General features: G+C 35.6%; 1 pseudogene; it reads left to right on the top strand.

Moving 5' to 3' along the window:
* The first annotated feature begins 2,223 nt into the window (after window positions 1-2,223).
* LOC113081116 (netrin receptor UNC5C-like) overlaps window positions 2,224-26,041 on the top strand; it is a 35,937-nt pseudogene continuing 12,119 nt past the window's right edge.

Below are 26,041 nucleotides of genomic sequence, written 5' to 3'. Positions count from 1 at the left end.
TTTACTTTATTTTTGATCAAATATCAAATATTTAGATTTTTTTTTAAGAACAATAAAATTCTCATCCAAATTGTTTGATCGTTAGGTTACACCTCCTTCAGAACACCTTAGCAACCTCATAGCAACAACTCTTAGTTTGCAAGACTCTTATTTACTTTTACCTTTCATTTACATTCACTTCAATCTTCAATTTCTTTTCTCTCATTTCTATGTACCTTTTCCAAGAGAGAGTATGAGAAAAGCACGTTTGAAGACTGACATGTGGCAATTTCCTTTCATTAATAAAGTGCCAATTATTTCTCTGAATGTCTCGCTGACAATTAGAGATGATAACGAGTGTGTGGGACAGAGAGAGAGAGAGAGAGAGAGAGAGAGCGTCGTGACAGTGACAGACAGACAAGTGTTGGTGACCCATACTCAGAATTCATGCTCTGCATTTAACCCATCGCGCACCTGCGTGCGTGTCTGCTTGTGTGTGTGTCGCGGCAAGAGTGAAAAGTTTCGAAAGTCTGGGCTCTCCCCATATTAACAATAAATATATTATGTGTTGTTATTGTTATTTTTAATAATTTCATATTAACAATATATTTATAATAATCATGATTATACTAATATATTAATATTAGTATCATGTATATTGAGAAACATGTATACTTTTTTATTGTTATTTGCAATTTAAATAGTTATTATTTTCATATTAACTGCATGTAGTATTATTATTATTATTTATTATTATTATTATTATTATACAATATTTCATTCATATGAAGAAGCTTATATTATTTTTATTATCATTTGCCAATAAAATAATTAACTTTCCCATATTAAAAATATATTATTATTATTGTTGTTGTTATTATTATTATTGGCAATTTAAATATTTTAATATTAACAATGCATTTAATATTATTATTATTATTGTTATTATACAATAACTTTTTTTCATTGATTGAATTGATTGAATAAGCTTATTATTTTTATTTTTAGTTGCCATTAAAAAATGCATAACTTTCACCATATTAACAATAAATAAATATTATTATTATAGTTATTATTATTATTATTGTTACTGTTATTATTTTAATTATTATTTGCCTATATATTAACTATAAGTACATTATTATTATTGTTATTATTATTATTATTATAAATAAGAATTACATAATGCATTATTATAATTTTATTATAGAAAGTTCATTTTTTGATTACAGTAACACACATTTGAAGGACAATGTTTTTAATTGCCATGAATAGATGTCATAAGCCAAAGAAACATCTTTATCCACAATTAGCATAGTGTGATATTTACAGGTTTTCACTCGTTAGTTTAATACAGTAATAAGTGGACGTGCGTCTCTCAGCACTGAACACACTCTGGTGTCCCTCAGGGGCCAAACTGAACAAACATCGTCTCCAACATCTGCCACAAACACACACACAGCCACCGTTTGCTTTAGTAATTTGAGGGCCACATATAAACACCTTGGCAGGCTGAGAGCCCAGAGGATTTGTGGGTAATCCGCATTGATTTCTTGTGTCTTCTGCATCTCTCAATGCCAGCATTTCTCTGTCTACAACACAGGATTGATGATAAACGCACATCAACTCAATTGAATCTCGCGGTGCTTCTGCGTTTGTCGCTCGGCTTCGGATCGGGAACGGATCGCTCCGCTGATATCAGAGGATTATTACTGTAGATATCTGAGCGTCTGACCGCTCGACCCTCAGCCACACACATTAAATATTAACAAGCCGTAATGGAAGACCATAAAAAGGAAAATTGCACATCATATGCAATCCTAAGTTTTATCAGCAGACGAGTCCTTTAATGAGAGCAGGAAGCCATCAAGTTATTTTTAGAGGCAACATAAATCAAATTATGAGAAATAATTCATCATTCTGCGTCTTAATTCTCCTTCGCCCGTCAGTGTGTCTCTGTTGTTTATTATGCATTTCTGCTTATTTGATGAGGATTTCAGCTCCAGTTCTTTCTACACAAAATCAGCACCAAAATGAATTCGTAATGAATCTCAATGCTTCATTTTCTGCCGGTGAAGTCTTTATCTGTGTTAAACCACAAGTACAGTCGCTCGTATTCTCTCTAAATGAGCTGATTTAAAGTGTTTGCATTTGATTTTCAGTTCAGTTTGACCTCAGACCGTCAGGATTTTCACATTTGATTGGCAGAGGCAGAGAAACGTTGTGTATTTCTGTGAGTCCCTCATGATTGGTCGGTCGTCTTTTGTTCCTCTGCTGATCTCAGGTCTGTGCGATATCTCTCCTGAGAGCAGTGGAGGATCTGTGTGTGATTTACAGTCGAGCAGCTCTGAAACGGTCACTTTCTCCGTGCATGTGACCCCACACTCAATACAGAGGCGATTCGGAAACTGGACGCTCGTAATAAAGGTCAAAGATCATTGAAGCACTTACCGAAGTACGTTTTTCACTTCCCATCGCGTCTGCGTAATGGTTCAGGGGGAATAACATGACGGATATCGAAGCTTTATGGAGCTTTTGCACATATATCAACACTTCTTTACACTTTATTGAAGCGTCATGCGCATCTTGTTCTGTAATCAGTAGTAAATCTCCATTGTGTGCTTACACATGGAGAAACATTTACTACAAAGAGCCATTGTTCTCTGAGAGGCTATGCAAAAAAAAAATATTTGAAATTGTGATTATGAAAACAAAAATCGATGTGGGTTCTTACACACAATAAGCCACGCAACATATTTCTAAGCAGTGATTAAAGGCATTTATTATCTCATACTTTATTATAAATATTATATAATATTCTCCGGCCTTCGAATGGAGATGTACTACTGATCACAGAACAGTGCTTCAATGACAAGATGCATGCAGGAATGTCTCAGCTTTTGGCTTATCGCAATTGCGTTTTATCGCACAACACTAAGTGTGTGATTTATGGATGTAGATGAGATGAACATCTGTGTGTTTGCAGGTGGAGTGGCTGAAGAACGAGGAGATCATCGACCCCGCAGACGACAGGAACTTCTACATCACCATCGACACAACCTGATCATCAAACAGGCGCGTCTGTCCGACACCGCCAACTACACCTGCGTCGCCAAAAACATCGTGGCCAAACGCCGCAGCACCACGGCCACCGTCATCGTCTACGGTCAGCCTCAGTGCATGACATGAGCTTATTCAACATGATTAGTGTTTGATTTTCAGTTTAGTTTGATCTCAGAATGTTAACGTTAGACTTCTGTGTTTTATAAAGAAAATTTGTGGCTGTTTTTAAAATAAATTGTAGTTTGTAGTGCACTGAAACGGTTCACTGGTTTCGGTGTTTCATCTTGAAATCCTGATCATCTTTCTGTAGCTTTGATAGCACAAAGGCAAAGACACACGTTTGAAACTGATGCAAAACTTTGACCAGCTGCTCTTCTGGCGCTTCCTGCATCACAACGCAGTCCGTCTCCTCTGAAGTTTCTTTTGGTCGGATCGTGCCGTGAAAATCCCTGGAGCTGGAAAATGTTCCTCTTAAGAACAGAAAACCGCGCTGACAATTAGGAAGCGCTTTAACCTGCCGCTGCTTTGAGTGTTGTAAGAATAACTTGGTGTAAATCCCCCCCCCGAACGCGAACGCAGGGCTTTCACGAGGCTGACGGTTTGTGAAGTCTTTCAGGAGCTCTTCAACAAGTGAAAACAGCCCACCTGCTGCCATCGCTTACTGTTTTCCCTGCAGATACAGTCCCAGATCTGGCAAACAGATGTTTCCCTCTCCCGTGCAGTAATAAATTGACTTCTCCTGCTCGTCGTGAAGCTGATGTGATTATGAAGCGCTCTCCCGTTCACGCCGTACGGTTGAGCTCTCTCATTGGTTAAGAGGTAATGGGACGGACCGCTCGAGTGTGACTGGACGCCACTTTAAATGAAACAGTTCAGATAAAAATGGGATTGATGCTGATGCAGAATTGCATTTTGAATTTGAATGCAAGGAAGTAAAAAATTTGAAGACATAGAACATAGACAGAAATAATTTTTCACTAGAAAAGCAGTTTTTTTAAAGCAAAACTTTTAATGTTGATGTGATTTAATTATTTAAAAGGTTGGATGGATAGATGGATGGATACATAGATGAGTAGATAGATGAATTGATGGATAAATGGACGGACAGATAGATAGATGGATGGATGGAAGGACGGATGGACAGATGGATGGATTGGTAAATGGATGGACGAATAGTATGGATGGACGGTTAGATGGATAGATGATGGATGGATAATTGAACAGACGGACGGATGGACAGATGGATGGATAAATGGACGGATAGATGGGTAAATGGATGGATGGATAAATGGATGGGTGGGCAAATGGAGGGATGAATAGATGGATGGACGGACGGACGGATAGATGGATGGATGGATGGACGGAATGGACAGATGGATGGATAGACGGACCAAATTGGATGGACTGATGGATGAATGGACAGACGATTGGATGGGTAAATAGATGGATGGATAAATGGATGGATGGATGGATAGATGGACAGATGGATGGACAGATGGATGGCTTGATGGATGAATGGATGGACGGATGGACCATTTGTATCATGGAAGAAGGATGTGTAGGTGAAGGGAAGTGAAAGTATGCTGCAGTGTTTCAGTGCTTTGGCGACTGGAGCTTCTCTCGGATGATGAAGGCATGGAGACGCTGATGATGTCATCGGGCTCAGGTTTCGCCTCCCGCCGCTCACTGCTAACATACTAAACCACTCACAGTCACCGGATTAACACACTGCTTTACCCATAATCACCACACACGTCTGACTTACTGTCCTGAGATGAAAGACAAGAAACACTCTCCACGTGCGGTGCGGCTGAATCCAAGGGAAACTGTAATAAAAGGGCATAAATCTGTGATGGATTGATTTCTGGAGACAAAAGGCCACAGTCCCTCGCCTGCTCTTTCAGGCCTGAATGCAGTCTGGACGAGGAGAGCTGTGATCTCAGCTCATCCGCAGGAGAAATAAACCACAATCCATCCTCCAGAGCTGCTCCCATCACACACATGTGTCAGAGGAAGTTCAGACCGGATCGTGGAGCGAGATTCCTTCATCACCACAACAGAAGAACGTTGGATATAAACTCATGATTGTGGAATTGTGAGAGATAGACTCAAGATTCATCTGAATTGTGAGAATACACTTGCAATTGCTTTGTTTTATTTATTTTTTTTGTGTGGCAGAAAACCAGTTTTCACACCATGCTATTCCAAACTTGTATGACTTTCTTGGAAGGCAAAGGGTTTAAACTATAAAAAAAGTAACTGTACTTCAAATATGACTTGTTTGATTTGTTCATACAGCTTCAGTCACTGTCTGCTAATCATCTCCTGTCCTGTTCCACTGCAGAAACCTGACGGGACTCTTATTTTGGAGTGATTTATTGCTCTAGGTGTTGTTTCAGGTTCTGCTCGAGCTCATCACTGCTTGTTGTGATAAACGGAGAACCGTTGGCTATCACAGCTTCAGTCAGGTCTTCTGATTGATTGAGAGAGGAGTCAGTGCTCAGTGTCTCAGAGGTAGTGTCCTGTTTTCCCAATGAGTGAGAGACTGTGTTTCTCGCTGCAGTGAACGGCGGCTGGTCGACGTGGACGGAGTGGGTCAGTGGTGCAGCAGTCGCTGTGGGCGGGGCTATCAGAAGAGGACTCGCAGCTGCACCAATCCCGCGCCTCTGAACGGAGGAGCCATCTGTGAGGGTCAAGCCATCCAGAAACTGGTCTGCAACCCTCTGTGTCCAGGTACTACAGCACTGAGTGAAAACACTGATATAGTCAAATCAATTGATCGCAATTTACAGTTGGAATAACAATTTATTAAAAAATAAATAAATGTGATTTTAATTTTCAAATAAATTCGGTTTAGTAGGCATAAATGCATCTTACAGTGTACAATTTTTTCATAATTGAGAATTATGCATCATCTGGAGCTGAATAAATGATCTCTCCAGTGATGTGTGGTTTGTGAGGAGAAGACAATATTTGTCTGAGATATAACTATTTAGAAAATCTGGAATCTGAGGGAGACAAAAACATCTAAATATTGAGAAAATCATCTTTAAAGTTGTTCAGATGAATTCTTAGCGATGCATATTACTAATCAAACAATAAGTTTTGATATATTTACAGTAGGAGATTTACTAAATATCTTCATGAACATGATCTTTACTTAATATCCTCATGATTTTTTGTCATAAAAGAAAAAAACTATAATTTTGAACCATGCAATGTTTTTTTTTTTTTTTTTGGCTATTGCTACAAATACACCCCGTGTGGTGTGTGTTCACTGTGTGCTGTGTTTCCTGCAGTGGACGGTCTGTGGACGGAGTGGAGTAAGTGGTCGACGTGTGGGACAGAGTGCACTCACTGGAGACGGCGGCGAGTGCAGCGCTCCAGCTCCCAAAAACGGAGGCAAGGACTGCGAGGGAACGGTGCTGCAGTCGCAAGAACTGTACGGATGGGCTCTGTATGCAGAGTGAGTGCCACTCTTCCTCCTCACACAGACCTTCTCACCATGCACCAATCCGCATATCACCCCTCAGAATACGGGTTTCCCCCGCTCTAGTCTTGTTTTAGGGATGTTTCCCTGTTCTTACAGCCTGATGGAGAACTCTGTTGTGGTCTGAATGGATTGGATTGAGGCAGATGTTTGGTCGTGTAAATATAGAAGAAACTCCACACGCGTCCAGCATTCAGCAGCTATATTTACAATAATGATAAGTGATTATATCGTACTTACACAAAGTTTCGATAATTGCTCCACGTCTATGATTACTATGATTTGGAGCCTATTTTAAAAGCGGCAGGAGTCTGAGATGGAGAGAGAGGAAATCACAGCCGCTCAGACTCTCTCAGCTGCTTTTCTTCTGAAGGTAATTAAACGTGTTGACAAAGCTGGTTTTCTGAGTCCCTCCTCTCTTTCAGAGGATGTTTTAAGATCATGCAAGTGGAAAAAACAGAACATAAAAACTCTTCTAGCTGTTATTCTTCTGAAATCATTCATTTAAAGCAATCGGTTGTTTGATTTGGGCAGTCCACGTCAATAAAAGAAAAAAAAGAAAGGAAAATAGGGAGGAAAAAACCCAGGACATTCTTATCGACATTTGTAACTTTTTTTTATTTTTATGTAAAAACAATATTAGAGAATTACAAACACATATGCGTATATATATATATATATATATATATAATATATATATATATATATATATATATATAATATATATATATATATATATATATATATATGTAAATGGTTAAATGTAAAAAATATAGTACGTTTATATAAATATTATAAATTAAAATAATATTGTTGAAATATAATAGATGTACTTGTTCTTATTTTTGTTTTATCTTTGCGGTTACAAATGTAAAAAACAATGCATGTGAATTTGAAAAATACATTCATTTAAACTTTTTTTTTATTTTTATTGTAGTTGCACTTATATAAATATTATTAATTAGTAGAGTATAATTGAATATGGTGAAAAAGCAGTCTAATTAAATGCCATGGAAGCATATCTTTATTTCTAATTGATATTTTTGTTTTATACTTTTTTGTTGTAGTTGCAAAAACTTAATTTAAAAAAATGCATCAAGCTATTATTTTTCTGTGTAGTTATTTAAATTTTAATTGTAACTGGATATAATGCAACCTTTATTTTAGGCCCACACCCCTCAGTCAAGTTTTGATTTTAGGCCTTCATATAAAAAATGCATCATTTTGTCATCATTCCTCATGTTTCAAACCTGTATTAGACTCTCTGCTGTAAAACACAAAGAAGTGGTTTTTGCCCTTGTTTTTCCATGCAGTAGAAGCATATAGAGATCTGTCAGGATCCATGAAGTACAAAGACCCCAGACTTCTTCTATATTCGTAGTTTCTGGTCTGTGTTGGATCCCAGCATGCAGCAGTCATGGTAAAGAGCCGCGTGAAGCAGTAAAAACAACAGCGGACGAGTCTGACTAGTGACTGAATGATGACAAAGGCTTCACATGTGCTCCAGCAGCTCGCTGGGAAAATGTGAAGTGTTCCAGCTGCGGTCGGACGGGATCGTTTCCCGTGTTTTTCCGTTTAGTTCATCCAGTCAAACAGTAACTCGTGTCTCTGCTGTCTGTTATTGATTATACATGCAGAGGTTGTGAAGGCCAGAGGAGGTTTGAAACCAAATGTTTCTCTCACGGGCCGTGTTTATCTGCTAATCCTCTCTCTCTCTCTCTCTCTCTCTCTCTCTCTCTCTCTCTCTCTCTGTGTCTCTCTCTCTCTCTCTCTCCCTCTGAAACGAGAACGCAGGCTGCAAAAACAAAAGTGTTTCCTCAGTAATAAATGTGTTTGTTGAGGCATCCGGAGTTTCATATTCATTTTGATTAGGTCGTGAAAAAGAAAATTCCAGGGGTACGGAGCAGACTGAGTCAAACATCGTTAATGATAATCAGGAATCTAATTACCTGTTTGATTTTAGCATATAAATGATGAGCGAGTGTTAATCAGAGTATTGATCAGAGTCTGTGTGCGTCTGATGATGCTTAGACTTCTGAAATGTTTCTTCAGTTTTACTAACTTAATTATAAATCTTCCCATGATGCATTGAAATTATCATTATAATTGCATTAATAATAAAAAGTTAAAATTGCATTTATAAACAGTAAAAAATTCTGAAATATTATTCTAATGTAAAGCAGCGGTTTTCTTTTCATCTTGTTTTCAGACTTTAGCAATGTTTCACCATACGATTTTTAAATATATATTATTGCTGTCAAATGATTAATCACGATTAATCACATCCAAAATTATTATTTTTTTTAACATTATGTATGTGTACTGGGTATATTTATTATGTATATATAAGTACAAACACATGCATGTATAGATTTAAAAAAAATATATATTATTAAATATATTTATATATAATAGTGAAATGTAAAAATTGATAGCCTGAATGCACTGTAAAAGCGTCTGCTAAATGCATAAATTTAATTTAAATAAACTATATGAATATACGTATAAAATATATATGCCCTTAAATATTTTACAAATATATACTTTCATGTGTGTATTTATATATTCATAATAAATGTACACATACTTAATGTAAAAAAACTTTTATTTTGGATGTGATTAATCGCAATTGTTTAATAGCGCAAATATTTATAAAGAAAAACCTACTGTATCTTTTAAAATCGCTTATGTTGAGATTATTTTTCTATTTCAGTTGTATTGATTAATTTTGTTTGTTTTTCCCTTGTATTTCATTTGTATATTTCTAATTGTTCATAGCACTTTGGGTACTAAAAAGTGCATTATAAATAAAATGTTTTATTAATAAAGTAATATAAGATTACTTGGCATTGTGACAATTAATCACATTTCCCCCAAATAATTATTATTAGTGTAACTATATTTTTTAAATATAAATAAAATAAGTTATAATAAATTTTAAGTAAGTTAAATAACTAAATATAATAATTGAAAGAAAGATTTATAATAAATAAAATTGTTTATTTTATTTTGTAAAATAAATATATTTGGTTAATAAATGATATTAGCTACTCAGAAGCATTTCTTAAAACCAGGTTTCTTCCATCAGTTTTATAAGATTATGGCTCTGGTCTGCGTCCTGAAGCAAGTGTTGGTTGAGCTGATATCTGAGCTTTCAGGAACGACTGTGATCTCAGATACTGAAGTCATTTCTCTGCCATTTAAATCTTCCTATTTTCCCGGTGAAATGCATTGTGGGAGCATTAGTCCTGCTCAGATTGATGGCCAGTTTGTGAGGAATATAAAACCCATAACGTTATAGATTTAGGCTCACTTCCCCTGATTGATTTTCCCCTCTTTCTCCAGCTAAAAGGGTGAAACCACTTATGTGCATGCTAATGACGGCTTCAGCGGCCGTTTAGCAGAAATCCACATTATCTGAAAGCGCACATTATTGCAGATATCATTGGACATGAATTAGACTTGATATGTGAACTCAGCTCGTCCGGCAGGAGCACGGGTTCAGCCGTTAGGAAGCGTTTATGGGACGTTTCCTCTGCGCTAATGGCATCTTCCAGTCCGAGTTAGAAAGCTATTTGCTTTTTGAGTTTGTAAAGTGCTCAAATTGTGTTTCGGCTGCAGTTGCAGATTGAATTTAAAGTGTTTTCTCTATAGTTTTAACCTTTGGCGCTGGAGCTGTGAAGCGTGCGCTCGCTCGATCGCCCGTCCGCTCCGTTGGTGTCTTGTTTTGTTATGATGTTGCTTTTCAGGGCTTTGCTTAAATAACGCACAGACAGATGACATTTTCTTGACATATCGATCTGAGGAAAGGGCATGACAAACACAAGGGCAAACGCTAGCTTTTTCTTCCAGAAACTAGATCTCGTGCAACTTTTGGCAGCATGAAACCTAATACTTGCCCCAATGCTTTCACCTTTATACTTTATATGAAGAGACAGAAAACTCTAATACCAAACAAATGAAGTATTTATGAGTCATTCATGCAAACTGCTTCTTAATTTTTAAACAGAAAAGCTGATTCTCAGTTTATCTAGACTCGTGCAGCTCTACTTCGGTGTCTTTTCATTCATGCCACTTCAGTAGAAGATGCAGGAGAGAAAGCGTTTGATGTAAATGCAGCCCTGCAGCGCTGTTGAGATGCAGAAACGCTGGAGTCTCCTGGAGTCGGTGTGCAAGTGATTTAGGGCCGTAGCTCATGCTACATTAGCGTCCAGCTCACAGAGTTCAGCTGATGCCTCGTGTCCGTGTGTCAGATGGGAAGCTGCGAGTGCTTTCGTCTCATTGACTCCAGGACTGTTTATCAGCGTAAAACCATCCGTCCCGCTGGCTCGTTAGTCCTAATGAAGCACTAAAACGCGGCTGACGAATGGCTGTGTTCACTTGCGAGTCGTTTGTCTGCAGAAAGAGTCCAGGAGAGGCTAAAAGTGACACCAAATGGAGAAGAATCATCCGCCGCTGCCCTCATCGCTCATGTCTTTGTTGGCTTGTTTCAATTTGTTCAATCCGATTGTGTTGAATTTGATTTCCACCCCTCACCCTCCATCCTCCCTCTCTCCCCAAAGGTTCCTTATATCAGAAGTCCTCCGAACACACAGACAAGAGCAATGCTCTGCCACATCCATGTGAGTCCTTCATTTCATTGATTTCTGTTTGCATGCGTCTCCAAACCCTTCTCAGTTCCTCCTAATACGTTTTCTTTCTTCATACCATCTCATTTCCCTTCTTAAGAGTCTGAAAAAGCAGTGTAAACTAGTCTAAACTGGCTTAGAGAGTCTCCCAAGCTTGATTCAAGCCCAAAACCCTTCTTAAACCAGCAAAACAGACCAGACTGGGTGATCAAATCATTTTAGACAAGACAGTTTAGATTTGATGCAAGCAAAGCAGACGGGACTAGACAGTCTAAAGTGGTTTAGTCACATACTATATTCTTTTTCGCTGGTTTTAGGCTTGCATCAAGCCTGGGTGACCATTTTAACCAGCTTAGACCAATAAAACACACCAGAAAATGTGATTTGCTAAAACCATACAAAAAATGTGACCAAAACTAAACAGTCTAAGGTCGTTTGATGGGCTGATCAAGATTATATGGTCACCTAGGCTTAAAAACAGACAATAGATCATACTGGGTGACTAAACAGACTAGACTGCATGTCTAAGCTGGTCTGAACTGGTTTAGATGGTCTCCAAAACTTGATTACAGTCTAAGGTGGTTTGGTCACCCAATCTGGTCTGTTTTGCTTGGTTTAAAAGGGTTAACCAGGTTAGACCAGCTGAGACCAGCAAAACGGACAAGAATACATGTTTAGGCTCGGTCTGAACTTTCTAAGATGATCTCCAAGACTTAATTAAGGCCCAAAACCCTTCTAAAACCAGCAAAACAGACTTGACTGAGTGACCAAATCATTTTAGACAAGATCGTTTTCGGAGGTTAGATGGACTTCTTGGCTTGAAGCCTAACAGACCGTACCAGACGGTCTAAAGTGGTTTGGTGATGTAGTCTGGTCTGTTTTCCTGGTTTTATAAGGGTTTTGGGCTTGTATCTATGCTTGGGTGACCATTTAAACCAGCTTAGAACAGCTGAGGCCAGCAAAACAAGCGGATAATTGGACTAAAACTAGACAGTATCAGGTGATTTGACAGTCTTATCTAGATTAGATGGTCACCTAGTCTTAAAACCAGAAAACAAACAAACTAGAATGCATGTTTCCATCAGCGTAGACAAGTAAAACAGATGAGAATACATGTACACTGGAGAGTCTTGGGTGGCTTGCTGGTCTAAGCTGAATTAGATGGTCACAGAAGCTTAACCCCTTCTAAAACCATGACCTGACCCAATCACTTTGAACCGGCAAACCATATTAGATCTTGTTTAAAGTAGCTTAGATCGACTCCTAGGCTTGATACAAGCAAAAGAGTCCAGACTAGGTAAACAGACCGCCTTAGACTGTCCAGTCTGGTCTGTTTCGTTTATATCAATCCTACAAATCCATCTAAACCAGTTTAGGCGCGTCACACCACATTAGACTGTCTAGTCTACAATCATTTGGTCAGCCATTCGGGTCTGTTTTGCTGTTTTAGAGAGATTTTGGGCCTGGAAGACCATTTAAACCAATTTAGACTTGTTGAGACCAGCAAAACTGACCAGAGAAGCTAACAAAAAACACTTAAGACTGGTTCAAGCTGTTTATTTACAATATTAACCATTAATACCAGACATTTAAAGTGATAATCCACTCAAAAAGTGAAATTCTGTCTTTTTTTCTCTTTTTTAACATTTATAACGTCATTATAACACATTATTCTTCAATGAAAGTCAGTCGTCTTCAAAATATGTTTCTTCTATAAAGTCATACAGGTTTAAAGGAATGTTTGAAACAAAAAACTTTGAAGTACGGAAATAGACAATACAGAGGGTAAATAAGATGAAGTAAATGGAAAAATGGAAAGAACCAAATTAAGTTAAAGCTTAATAATGTTAATGAAAAGAACTCTGAAGCGGTGTGTGTGTTCGTGTGTGTGTGTGTGTGTTGCTCCTCTATGGTCCTAAAGCCCTGGGCGTCTCTTTCACACATGGCTGCTGTGATCGCTGGCTGAGGAAATGTGTCTGTCTCTCGGCCGTCTCTCCAGCTAAACCGCTCAATAATGCTTTTTATTTCCACCGTTTTCGTCTCACACACACACACACACACACACACGCTCTCTTTCTACCTAAAGTTCAAATGTTCAAAGAAATGTATTAATCTCAGCGATACATTGTAATGCTTGCTCTGCTAAGTGTGCCGCTTTATCATCAAAGTGCGATTGCCGTATGGGAGAGTTGCATGTTCAGATGATATCGGAGGACTTTCATCATTCGCCGAGTCCTTACGGGCTGGAATACAATCAGCTTTACACTCCTGTAGAGAGTCATCATTTACCCTGATATCGTCATTAAAGATGGAGGACGTAACTGTGGAAGTTTATGAATAATACAAGAAGAGAAACGAGGGAGTATCCATGTCAGCCGACTTGCCAGGAACAGAGAACTAATACTACAAACTAAATAAATTTACTCCAGAAGCAGCACTGCTTGCTTTCTTTAAAGACGAGTTTCTCTTTCTTTGGGAACATGCTGCACAGCTCCTGGTTCAAGCTCTTGTTCTGTGGCTGGACTATTGTAATGCTCTCTTGGCAGGTCTTACAGCCAGTTTTATCAAACCTTTACAGTTAATCCAGAAAGCAACAGCAAGATTAATTTTTAATGAGCCGAAAAGAATGAATGTTTATCAATTTGCACTGGCTACCAATAGCTGCTCGCATAAAATTCAAGACATTGATGTTTGCATACAAAACCAGCACTGACTCTGTACCCCTTTATCAAATTCATTACTTCAGACTTGTGTCTCTAGAAGCTTGTGTGTGTGTGTGTGTGTTAAAAAAATATATTTTTATATTTTTATAAGTATCTGTTTTTTTATATTTTTTTAATTAGATACTGTTTTAAGTATCTTTTTTTTATATTTTTTAAATTCGATACTGTTTTTGGCAATCTAGAGGTCGACTGATTTATCGGTTTTACCGATTAATCGGCACCGATAGTTGATTGCTGGAACAAGCGGTTATCGTTTTCATTAAACAGAGCGAGAGCGGCCTCTAGTGGCTGAAATCACTGTCAGCACGTGCTGTGTGTTTAGACACGTGACGCTGCACGCTGAACAGAGAGAGACTTCAGACAGAAAATCCTGCCAATCTAATTCAAATTAATTTAATTAGACTTTATGATTCATAAACTTTAACTATTAAAAAAGAGTGGAGTAAAATGAAAATGGAAAAAAAAGAATCCAGAAAATTTTAATAATAAATGGAATTCAGAAAAAAATTAAACCAATTTCATAGAGCCATATTAGAGTGTGGTAATTTCAACATTTACTATTACTGTTATTATTATTATTACTACTACTTGTTACTTTTTTGTATATAAAGCACTATTTTAGCTTACCATTCAGTATTCATTTTAAAAACTATTGGTTAATTAATTGGTATTAACTGGTAACTTTGCTATCTGTATTGGAAAAATCCAATATCGGTCGAGCTCTAAGCAATACATTGTAACAATTGTCATGCCAATAAAGCACATATAATTAATTTGTTCTTCAGTTAGTTGGCAAGAAACATTTCTCATTGTAATGTATCATTTAAGCAGTCAGCCGACTGACCAGGAATAGATTTGTGCATCATGGAGCATAATGGTGGAAGTTTATGAATAATACAGAAACCTTTCAGTTTGGAGAGAAATGAGGGTCTATCCGTGTCGTCCGGCTGACCAGGAATAGATCTGTGTGTTTGCAGGCCGGTCAGCTCTCTCTCTCTCTCTCTCTCTCTCTCACTGTCTCTCTCTCACTGTCTCTCTCTCTGTCTCTCTCTCTCTCTCTCTCTCTCTCTCTCTCTCTCTCTGTCTGTCTCTCTCTCTGTGTCGCTGTGCCTCCTCTGGGTTTAGGAGTCTGGCAGATAATCAAAGGCTCTGTCAGATCTCACACAGATCGATAGGATCAGTTCCTCTCCACGCGTCTGCAAACAGATCCACTTCACCATCCCTCCACTTTCTGGACTTCGGTTAGAGCTATTCTTCAGGCAGAAAAAGAGAAAATTATCATTCATTCACACTCATATTGCTCCAAACCCATAGACCTTCCTCCTTGCACAAAAGAAGGTGTTTATTGATGTATTTAAGCCTGTTTTATATCTGACTGTGAACTTCCTGCTGAACAACTGCTTTTGTGAAGAAAGTTTGGAGTTATTGTATTATTATTGTATTTTATTATTAAATACTTCTATTTCACAGTTAAATATAAATATATAATTTTGTTTATTAAATACTTTTAAATAAAAAATATATATAAAGATTTGTATATAACATGTAATATAATAATAAATATAAAATTAATAGTAGTAGTAGTAGTAAAAATTGTTTTTAAGTGGCTTTTTATTTCACAGTAAATGATCACAATCGTAATTTCTCATTCTTTATTATTTTTTAATAATAATAATAGTTGTTGTTTTTACTAGTTACATACTAAATTTTACATTAAAATATTACAATAGAAACAATAGTAATTCTTTAAGATTTCTTATTTTGTATTATTTTAATTATTTTTAAAACACATTATTTTTTAGAATTTATTTATAAATATTTAGACGGAGAATTGTACCTCTTTTTAAATGCATGCTTTTTTAAATGGTTATAATTTAATATTTAAAAAATCTATATATAATAATCATTTATAGTCACATTGCTATATAATCGCCAAACCAACAAGCTCAGCAAACCTGGAGTCTTTATTTTTTTTTTATTTTTTTTATTTTTTGCATTTTAAATCACAAGCTCAATTAAGAGAGTAAAATGTGAGTTGGATTTGCGTGCATGTTCAGATGTGCAGCTCTTTGTGTTCGCAGACGCTGGAGTGGAGCCGCAGGTCAGAGCCACTGCTTTTAGAGGGCAGCGTTCACATTAGTGAGATTAATTCGTAATGTCACAGTGATTAAACTCGACGAGGGGTCGTGCGGCGCTGATCGTGACATTGATTGCTGCTACCTTTAAAAGTGCAGCAGCTGCAGGCATGCTAACACACACACACACACACACACACAGTGTCCAGAGTCACTCTGAGGCGAGCCACACACACACACATGCACGTTTAATCAAAGGAAGGCTGCTGATGCGAGAGCTCAGGTTCATCTGAATGAAAGCTCACATCTCCCATTAACCAGGACACATAATATAAAGATAATAAGAGTACACACATCATCACATTTTTTTTAAAGAAAATCCTTCTCATCAAATTTTTCCTAGTCTTATTTTAATTTACAAATAAAGAGTTCAAATATCTACAAAATCCTAAAAAAAACAAGTAGGTCCACTCTGAAAGCAACGTTGCATCAGATGTCAAGACTTGTTTCTTCATCAGTATTTCTCTCACTGCACCGGTAGATTTTTATACTTGAAGTAAAAATAAATAAATAACAATCAGTGCAGTAAGATGAAAAACACTCCTCTTAAAATATATGTGGTGTTGCTTTTTGAGTAAATTAATTTTATTTGAAGTATTATATTTATGCATTTTACTGGAAAGCAAGCCTAATGGACATAATGTTTGGCATGCATCTCGATGGTTTGATCCTAATGAATCAATGCAAACAGAAGAAGCAGACACAGATACAGTAGTAGGAATAGCATGCAGTGTGTAGCTCTGATGTAATGCGTCAGCTGCATGTATCGATGGCTGAGAGCGCCCTCTGCAGCTGGACGAGGGAATCACAGCTCAGTTTCACTCGATCTGTGCCTCACTTGCAGTGTTTCAGATCTCAGAGGTCAATACAAGCGCAGACGAGAGAGTCAGGAGCATGCATTGGTTAAACTGCTCAGTCTGGAGGGCGTCTCTATTGATGCAGGAATCAATGGCTTCTTGAGGTTTTGCCATTGCTGACACCTTTATATTACAGCCGTTTCCACACTCGTCACCGCTTTGACAGGAAAATTGCATTTTCCACAATTATCGGCGGGAACAAAGCGACTGTTTCTATGGAAATGAGAGCAGAGTATTGCTTCTAATGACGGCTTGTCAAACGCAGCATTGGCCAGTTTCCGTTCCACATAATCACTGGGATGTTTTCAAGACCGAAAGAGCTGAGGGTGGAAAAAGACGTGAGGAGTGACGGCGTGAACAGAGATGTCTCTGATTCTAGACGTGGTCCGTAATGAAGTGAGGAAAGGCCGGATCGGACTGCAGCATTATGTTCTCATAGACTCACGTTCATCTGCTTTAGAAACACACAGATCTGACGCTGCCTGACAAAACATTTATTATGATACCAGTCATTTTACAGTATTTTTGGTCTTTTTTTATGTTGTTGAAAACAGCAAAATACTTGGTATTGTCTGGTTTGATTGCTTTCTCTTTTTATTTGGATCTTGGTGGGCAGAAGACGTGATGATTCATGTGTGACTCATATTGAATGAATGAATCAGTCTGACTTCAGTGTGAAAGCTTGAGTTCTGTACTGTACAGACCTGCATTTACATTACCTTCAGCCTGAGCCACATTTACTTCACTTTAAGTGTGAACGGGCTTTTACATTTGTAAAAGTAGACCTTTTTATATTAAAAGAGGAGTTATTATAAAACGGAGAGTTCCGCTCCTTGATTCTGATTGGCTGAGCTGTTTCAAAGCTGTTCTAAATGACTTTACAAAGTAACAAACACCTTTGTTTACTTCTGTGTGTTGCTTGGCAACCAGTTTGTTGCAACCACAACTGTTTCTGAGGAGATGCATTGTTTACACTGTTCTTATTAATATCATTACACTTTATTTGCTCTGTTTTATTCAGTGAAACCATGCTATATATGAGGAATAACCGTTTTATTAAAGCTTCACGTCGTGCCTAACAACGCCCCTTAGCTGTTATAAATTCACCGTAAACCACGGCTTCTTGGGGCTCATTGCTTTAACATCAGTGAGGACTGATATTGTACCGCAGAGAGAATCTCCTCCTAATTTGACACAGTTGTAATGTGTGTGTGTGTGTGTGTGTGTGTGTGTGTGTGTGTGTCCAGCGGCCCCCAGCACTGATGATGTGGCTCTGTACGTGGGCATCGTCATCGCCGTCATCATGTGTTTGGTCATCTCCGTCATCGTGGCGCTGTTCGTCTACAGGAAGAACCACAGAGACTTCGACTCGGACATCATGGACTCGTCGGCGCTCAACGGAGGCTTCCAGCCGGTCAACATCAAGACGGCGCGCACAGGTACCAGACCCGGATCTTACTCAACTCTTTATACTCACTACTTACTAACTGCTGATTAGCATCCATATTACTAGCGTATTGGTTGTTTATGAAGCACATATTAATGTCTTCACACTTTAATGTGACCTTATTTTAGATTCCTTAATCCACCTCATTCCTAAACTTAACCATCATGTTGCAGCAAAATAGAAGTTTGAGGGAAAACTGTGTTTCCTTTTATTTTTTTGCTGATAATTTATTTGTAGTAGTAATTTTTTATATATATTTTTTTTAACAGTAGTGTTTGAAAAATATATTAATTTGACAAATTATATTAATCTAAGTAGTCATCCAACTAGTCAATTAATTATTGGTTTTATTATTATGTCAAATTATGTATTTTTTATATATCTAGGAGTGTGGTTTTTACATACTAAAAATGTATAATTTGACTAATAATAATCTAAGTAGTCACTGAACTGGTCAATTTATTATTATTATTATTATGTATTTTTTTATTCATAGTAAAATTTTGTTTACATAAAAATAATAATTTTATCAATAATAATAAAAAAATAAAAATTAAAATATCCTTTTTAAATACTTTTTTCAACAAGAATGAATGAAGTTGATCAAAAGTGACAGTAAAGACACTTATTATTCTACAGAACATTTCTGTTTGAAATAAACACTGTTCTTTCTGTTCATCTGTTCATTCAAAAATAAAATGTATCACAGTTTCCACAAAAATATCATGCAGTACGACTGTGTTCAACGTTGATAATAATCAGAAAGTTTCTTGAGCAGTAAATCATCATATTAGACTGATTTCTGAAGATCATGTGACACTGAAGACTGGAGGAATGATGCTGAAAATACAGCGGAGCATCACAGAAATACATTACACTTTAACACAGATTCACACAGAAAACAGTTGTTTAAATTATAATAATATTTCATATTTTTTTACTGTTTTTACTGAATTTTTTTATCAAATAAATCCAGCCAAAAACATAGAAAATGTTACTGAATGGTAGTATATATGCCAGTAAAAAATCATTCCAGTGACAGTGACACATAAAGAGAAATATAATAAATTCACTCACAAAAGAGGTTTGAGATTGACTGGTGGTTCTGTGATATTTTTAATAGCTGCTTGTCAGTAAATGATATTTCTGGTTGGGGTTTACTGATCCAAAACTTCTCACCTAACCAACCCACTGGCTACTAGTTATTGAGATCACTAGTAGTCCCAGCACTCTTCTGTCAGTGAGCTGGTGGTGTTGTGTTTGTGTGTCAGTGTAATGATGGAGGACGCAGGACGTTAGAAAGCCTGTCACCTCCATGTCAAAGCGATCTGCTTGTTATCATGACGCTGTAATTAGCTGCGTCTGTCTGCCACATTGAGTGTTAATTACCCATCAGCCCGAGTAACGAGAGCGACAGCGGCGGGGAAACTGAGGAAATTAGGCTGAAGAGACTTCCAGCTGCAAAACACATCAGCGTCGACTCACACAAACTATATACTGCCCAAGAGACAGAGGATGATCCCTTCTGAAGAAAACACATGAATCCATTCAAACTGGTTAATAAATAAATGAATGTTTTAACAACACAACTGTAAATGTACAGTTCTCTGATGCTGGGGTAAACAAAAAAAAAAAAAAAAAAAAAAAATATATATATATATATATATATATATATATATATATATTTTATGTTAATTTATTTTCATTTCATATTTCTTCTTTTCTTTTAAATGATTGAATTTAAAACTGTAAAACTCCACATTTCTTATTCCAGGGTTATAATAGTTAACTAAAACTGAAAGAAAAAAAAAAAAAAAAAAAAAAAAAGTTTGTTACTTATAGAAGAAAAAAAAACTTAATTAAAATTAATTAAAATAAAACAAAATTTAAACTTATTTTAAAAACTAATTGTAATAAGTTATTAACCTGATGAACGACAATAAAGAAATAATAAACAATAAAGAAATTAATACAATTTCATATTTTAAAAAATGGCAAGACAGTCAAATTTGTTAAATAAAAAAAAAACTTCAAATGAAAACAAAAAATACTAAATAATAATTACAAATAAGAATAAACTTTAATAGTATAACCTGAAATATTCCAAAGTGGCACCATTATATTCTGAGAAACCGGAAAGATTGTCTATATAATAAAAGTGAATGGGGTCCAATGTTGTTTAGACATAATTGTTCTTGAGTAATATCTATCTATTATGACATGAAAGTGAGTAAATGATGTCAGATTTGTGAAGTAGGTGATCTCCTGTAATTCAGAACATCAGCTTCTTTTCTTTAATTTTGTGATTGTTTTGATGTCATTTGGACAGTAAGGAATAGCTTTAGATGGCTGTCATGGAGTCTCATTAGCTCTGTCAGTTTAACAGTAATGTGAATGAGTGGTGAGGCCCCGCCCCCTCGCCACTCGCTCATGAATATTCATCAGTGTACCTGTGAAGGGTAAAGCAGCATCTGCTCTCCATCCGCTGCTGTCTGCCAGAACGAGAGAGCGACTAACGAGGAAAAAGACTAATGATGACTTTGTTCGCCCCTGAATATATGGAGCTCTTCAGGGAGAAGCACTTTATCATGCCACAAATAAATATTAGCCACTAGATTAACCTCAGATGCATTCGTGATGTTTACCTTCTTATGCTAAACAAATGTCACAGGTTGGTGCAAAGAACTTTAAGATTTTAAGCCAATCACGGCACGAAAACAGAAACCAAAATAACAACATGTCTCGTCACACCAGTGTTGTTTTAGTATAATTTCTATTCTATTATAGTTTATTATTAATGTTAATACAACTCTTTTTATATTGCTTATAATATTATACTTTTATGCAATGTTTCATATTTTATTCATATTGATATAATGTTAATAGAACTTAGCATTTTTATTTTCAATATGCAGTTTAATTTAAATTTGTTTTTCTATTGCCACCATAGTTAATTACTTTTTATTTCAGTTTGAGTTTTTCTTTATTTTCAGTTAGTAATTCTACTGCTTAAACATCTACATTTGTTATATTCTAATATTTATATTTTATTTCAGCTATATTTAATTGAACAAAAAAGTTGGTTTTTAATTTATATTATACATTTATATATACATTGTGTTTTGTTTTGTATGAATATATTAATATTGATTTTATTTTATTTTTATATATTTAAATTATTTATAATATATTTAAATTTAATTGTAATTTTATTTGCTTTTGCCGTTTTATTATTATTACTTTGAATTAATAGTATTATTTTTCAGTTTTGCTTTATGTATTTATTGTTTTGATGCTTTAACTTATTTCAGCTGATTGCCGAGGCAAGATTTCTAATTATTTTTTCATAAACCCTTATAGTATTTCACTAACATGAATATATTCATATAATTTTTTGTTCATTTTTTTTTTGTCATTATGTACAAATTTTGTCTTTAAAATTTCGCTCAACATTTTTCATCTAACATTTACACATTATTTTATTTTAGCTCTATTTCAGTGAACCAAAATATTTTAAATAGTTTTAGTGGATGCACTTTAAACATTCCTGTAGCTCAAGTGGTAGAGCATTACTTAGCAAGCGCAAGGTTGTGGGTTTGAATCCCACAACTGAATGCAATGTAAGTCGCTTTGGATAAAAGCGTCTGCTAAATGCATAAAAAAAAAAAATCTACTAGCTATAAGTTAATTTGCAACTACATTAATTGCAATTTTCTAGTTTAATTTGAATCTCTGGATGGAAGCATAGCTACTGTGTCACATGTCTCTTGTAGCAGCTGGTTAAGGTGTAAAAGCTCAGATTAAGATGTGTGAGATCTGTGTTATTTGTGTGTGTAGCGGATCTGCTCACGGCTCCTCCGGACCTGACCTCAGCTGCTGCCATGTACAGAGGTCCGGTTTACGCTCTGCACGACGTCTCTGATAAGATCCCCATGACCAACTCTCCCCTGCTGGACCCACTGCCCAACCTGAAGATCAAGGTGTACAACTCGTCCGGTCTGGTGACACCGCAGGAGGACCTGTCTGACATCTCGTCCAAACTCTCCCCCAAACTCCCGCATGCGCTGATCGACAGCGACACCATCAGCCGCCGCACACAGACGCTGGTGCGCTCCTGGGACCCCTCGTGCACAGCCTTTGGCTCCTTCAATGCTCTCGGGGGCCATCTGATCGTCCCCAACTCAGGTCAGTACAGATCTGTGGCTTCTAGTTGCTGGTGTGACAGAAAAATACAGCCTTGACCCATAAACACACACTAAAGACCGTATGGCAAGCTGTTTTAACATTTAATCTATAAAACTTACTACTATCTATATTCATTTACTATTTTTTTCAACTTGTTTTTTTAGCTAATAGTATCTGTTCTATTACTAGTGCTTATTCTTCATGTTTATTAGAAGATACTACTTATTTATTACATACTAGTTTTTATTTATTAGATATTGGCGCTTATGAGATACTAGTACTTTTGTCTGTTAAATTAATACTTATTCTTTAGATACTAGTAGTTATTTTTAGGAACTAGTAGTTATTTATTAGAGACTAGTACTTTTTTGTAATACTAATACTTATTCATTAGATACCAGTACTTATTTATGTGATATTAGTACTTATATATTTAATACTATAACTTATTTCTGAGATACTAGTATGTATTTCCAGGAACCTAGTACTTACTATGTGATCCTAGTACATATTCATTAGATACTCATACTTCTTATGTCTAAATAATTAGACATGCTTAAACAGAATTTGGTAACTATAAAAAAAATATGGTGAGAACAAAAAAAATATTTCCCCTAATCATGTAAGTTTTGTTAAACTTTTATTAAATTGATGTGAAAATGTATAAGTTTCATGATTTCAAATTATTAGGCTTACTTTATGATTAATAAACTTCAGTTTAACTATTAAAAAGGAGTGGAGGAAAAATTTAAAATGGAAAAAACTGAATCCAAAAAAATAAAATAACGCAATTTGGAAATAAATAAAATGGAATTAAACAGATTTCATAGGGTTACTATTAGAGTGTGGTAATCTCAACATTTATTATTACTGTTGTTATTATTATAATAATTATTATTATTACTATATAAATAGTACAGTTTTTGCTTTTTTGTAAATAAAGCACAAACTCTCACAAACCTGTTAAAACATGTCCGGCTCATGTTTTACTCCAGTGTTACATTATATATAAAATATAAGAAAACAAATTTTTATGACAATAAAACACATTTCAAATTCTCATTATTGTAATGTAAGAAAATGTAATTCATAACAATTATATATTTATTAAAACATATTAAATTAGTTATGTAAAACAAAATATTTATTTTAGGTCTGCACGATATTTGAAAAAACTCCCATTGCAATATTTAGTTTTTCCGTCTATATATATTGCGATATGAAAAAAAAAATTTACAGTAAGGCTTGCTTATTTAGGATACAAAGGATAGGATAAAAAAAAAAACAGGAGAATATGGAAACAATATTGTTCCCATATTCCCATACCTATAAATAAATAAATAAAAAATCAAAATAAATGAAAGACTAAATAATTAAAAAAGCTTAATTTATAATGCATACATGTAGCACTCAATGCATAATTACACTGTAATACAGAATATGTCAAGCATTTATAGAATAGGTAATGTTAACTTTATAATGTATTATACATTATTAAAATCAAATGTTTTATCTTGTATTATTGAATGGACCTGAGCTATAATGAAATAACAATGTGCATTTGTGCTTTTATTATTAACATTAATAATTAATATTAACAGTGCCATTTATATGTAATATATTTACCTTTAATGAACTGAAATAATAAATTAAATACATGTAAGTGAAACAACAACATAAAGATACTAATAATAATAAATACCAATAAATGTACTGCTTAAATTATCATATATAATAATGAGACTAAATTTCTTTAATACAAATTATATATTTCTTGTGTGACCTGGTGACCGTTTGCCTTGCGATGCAGCAGTTTAGTTATATTACACTCAATCGGACACATGCATGTGTAGTCTTTGTGTGTTTGTGTGAATGATGGCAGTGTGCTCTCAGCTCAGTGCATCTCTCTGAACGCTCCTCGTGAGTGTTACAGCTCCCGCGAGAGGCTCATAAATTAGCCAGAAGCAGTGTTCAAAGTGACTTAGCACGACCGCTGACATATATAACAGGATTAGGAGCATCATTCTCCGTCTGACGCCGGACAGTCATTCATAACCAGCCGTACAGCAGCACTTCATCACTATTCCCCGAGGAAAGCGAAGCGATGATTTCCCACGCCTCGTTAACTGTGTCCGCATGTGGGAGTTTATTGGTACTCAGAAATTCAGATCTAGCCATCAAAAAGAAATTAATACCAATAAAATAATTTATTTCAAATGATAAAATATTGTTTTTGTTATATATAATAGTTATTTATATTTTTTATATGTATAAATACATAATATATAATTAATTGAGCTGGAATGCATTATTATTATAGTATTAAAAGTAGTATTTTTTTTATTTTATTATTATTATTATATGAGATAAAAATGTATTGTTTTTATTAGATTTTTAGTAGCAATTATTTATTATTTGTATTTATAGCAAGGTCCTGTGAGTGAAAAAAGATGGACCCGCATTAATTTCAAATATTGTGGCATGAATAGTCATAAACTTAGCATTAGGAACCTACATTATCTTATATCTTATCTGCACCGGACTCGAGCAGCACGGCGCAATGCATTAAAATACAATATATCTCGTTATAATCAGTGATGCTGTGAGTTCACAGCTTTAACGTACAAGTTGGCTTAAATTTATTTTCAAGATCTGATGTAAAATATCTATTTTTGCTTTCACTATGGCTGTAAAGATCACGCAAAATAATATTCAAACTCACATTAGACACTTTTAACATTGAATAAAGCACATAATCATTACCTGAGATTATCAGTGTCATATTTTGTATGTTGTTTCTGTCACGATGTCACACACGGGTCACAGAGGTCACAGGGGTCATGGGATGGCATACTGACGGTGTGTGTGTGTGTGTGTGTGTGTGTGTGTGTGTGTGTGTCTCTGCAGGCGTGAGCTTGTTGGTGCCAGCGGGGGCCATCCCTCAGGGCCGTGTCTATGAGATGTACGTGACGGTTCACAGGAAGGAGAGCATGAGGTAAACGTCTGCTCTGCTCTGCTCTGAGAAACGTCCTAACGAGGGGATTCTGAGTCTGAACCTCACACACAAACACAGCTCTTTCATCGCTCAGCTCTTCATGAAGCTGCTCAGATGAGTCCAGAGTCATGCAGTCGACTGCTACTGTATACATCAAATACAAACTGTTATACACACAAGTGTGGTGTGGAAACAACTTTCTCTCAGAAATTGCTAGTAAATTATACAATTAAATACAAACAGCAAGTAGCACATTACATTTTGAATTAGAAATAGTGTTATGTAAAATGTGCTCAGATTATCAGGTTTTTTTTTTTGATAATGAATTACTGAAATATTAAACTAATATGAATTAAATTGGGAAATATAAAAACATTCAATTTTTTATTTTTTTTAAATAGCTAAGACTTAAGCAGCTATTTTCATTGAAAGGAAAAACCAGGCTTATTATTGTTAATCAAAAATAAAACTATATTAAAAAAAAAAGTTTTAGTTCATAACAAAAAAGGCTTAAATGTTAATTGAAATAAAATAAGGAA

This window comes from Carassius auratus, unplaced genomic scaffold (genome assembly GCF_003368295.1).
Source record: "Carassius auratus strain Wakin unplaced genomic scaffold, ASM336829v1 scaf_tig00033155, whole genome shotgun sequence".
Lineage (NCBI taxonomy): Eukaryota > Metazoa > Chordata > Actinopteri > Cypriniformes > Cyprinidae > Carassius > Carassius auratus.
This window is presented reverse-complemented; position numbering and strand designations above follow the sequence as displayed.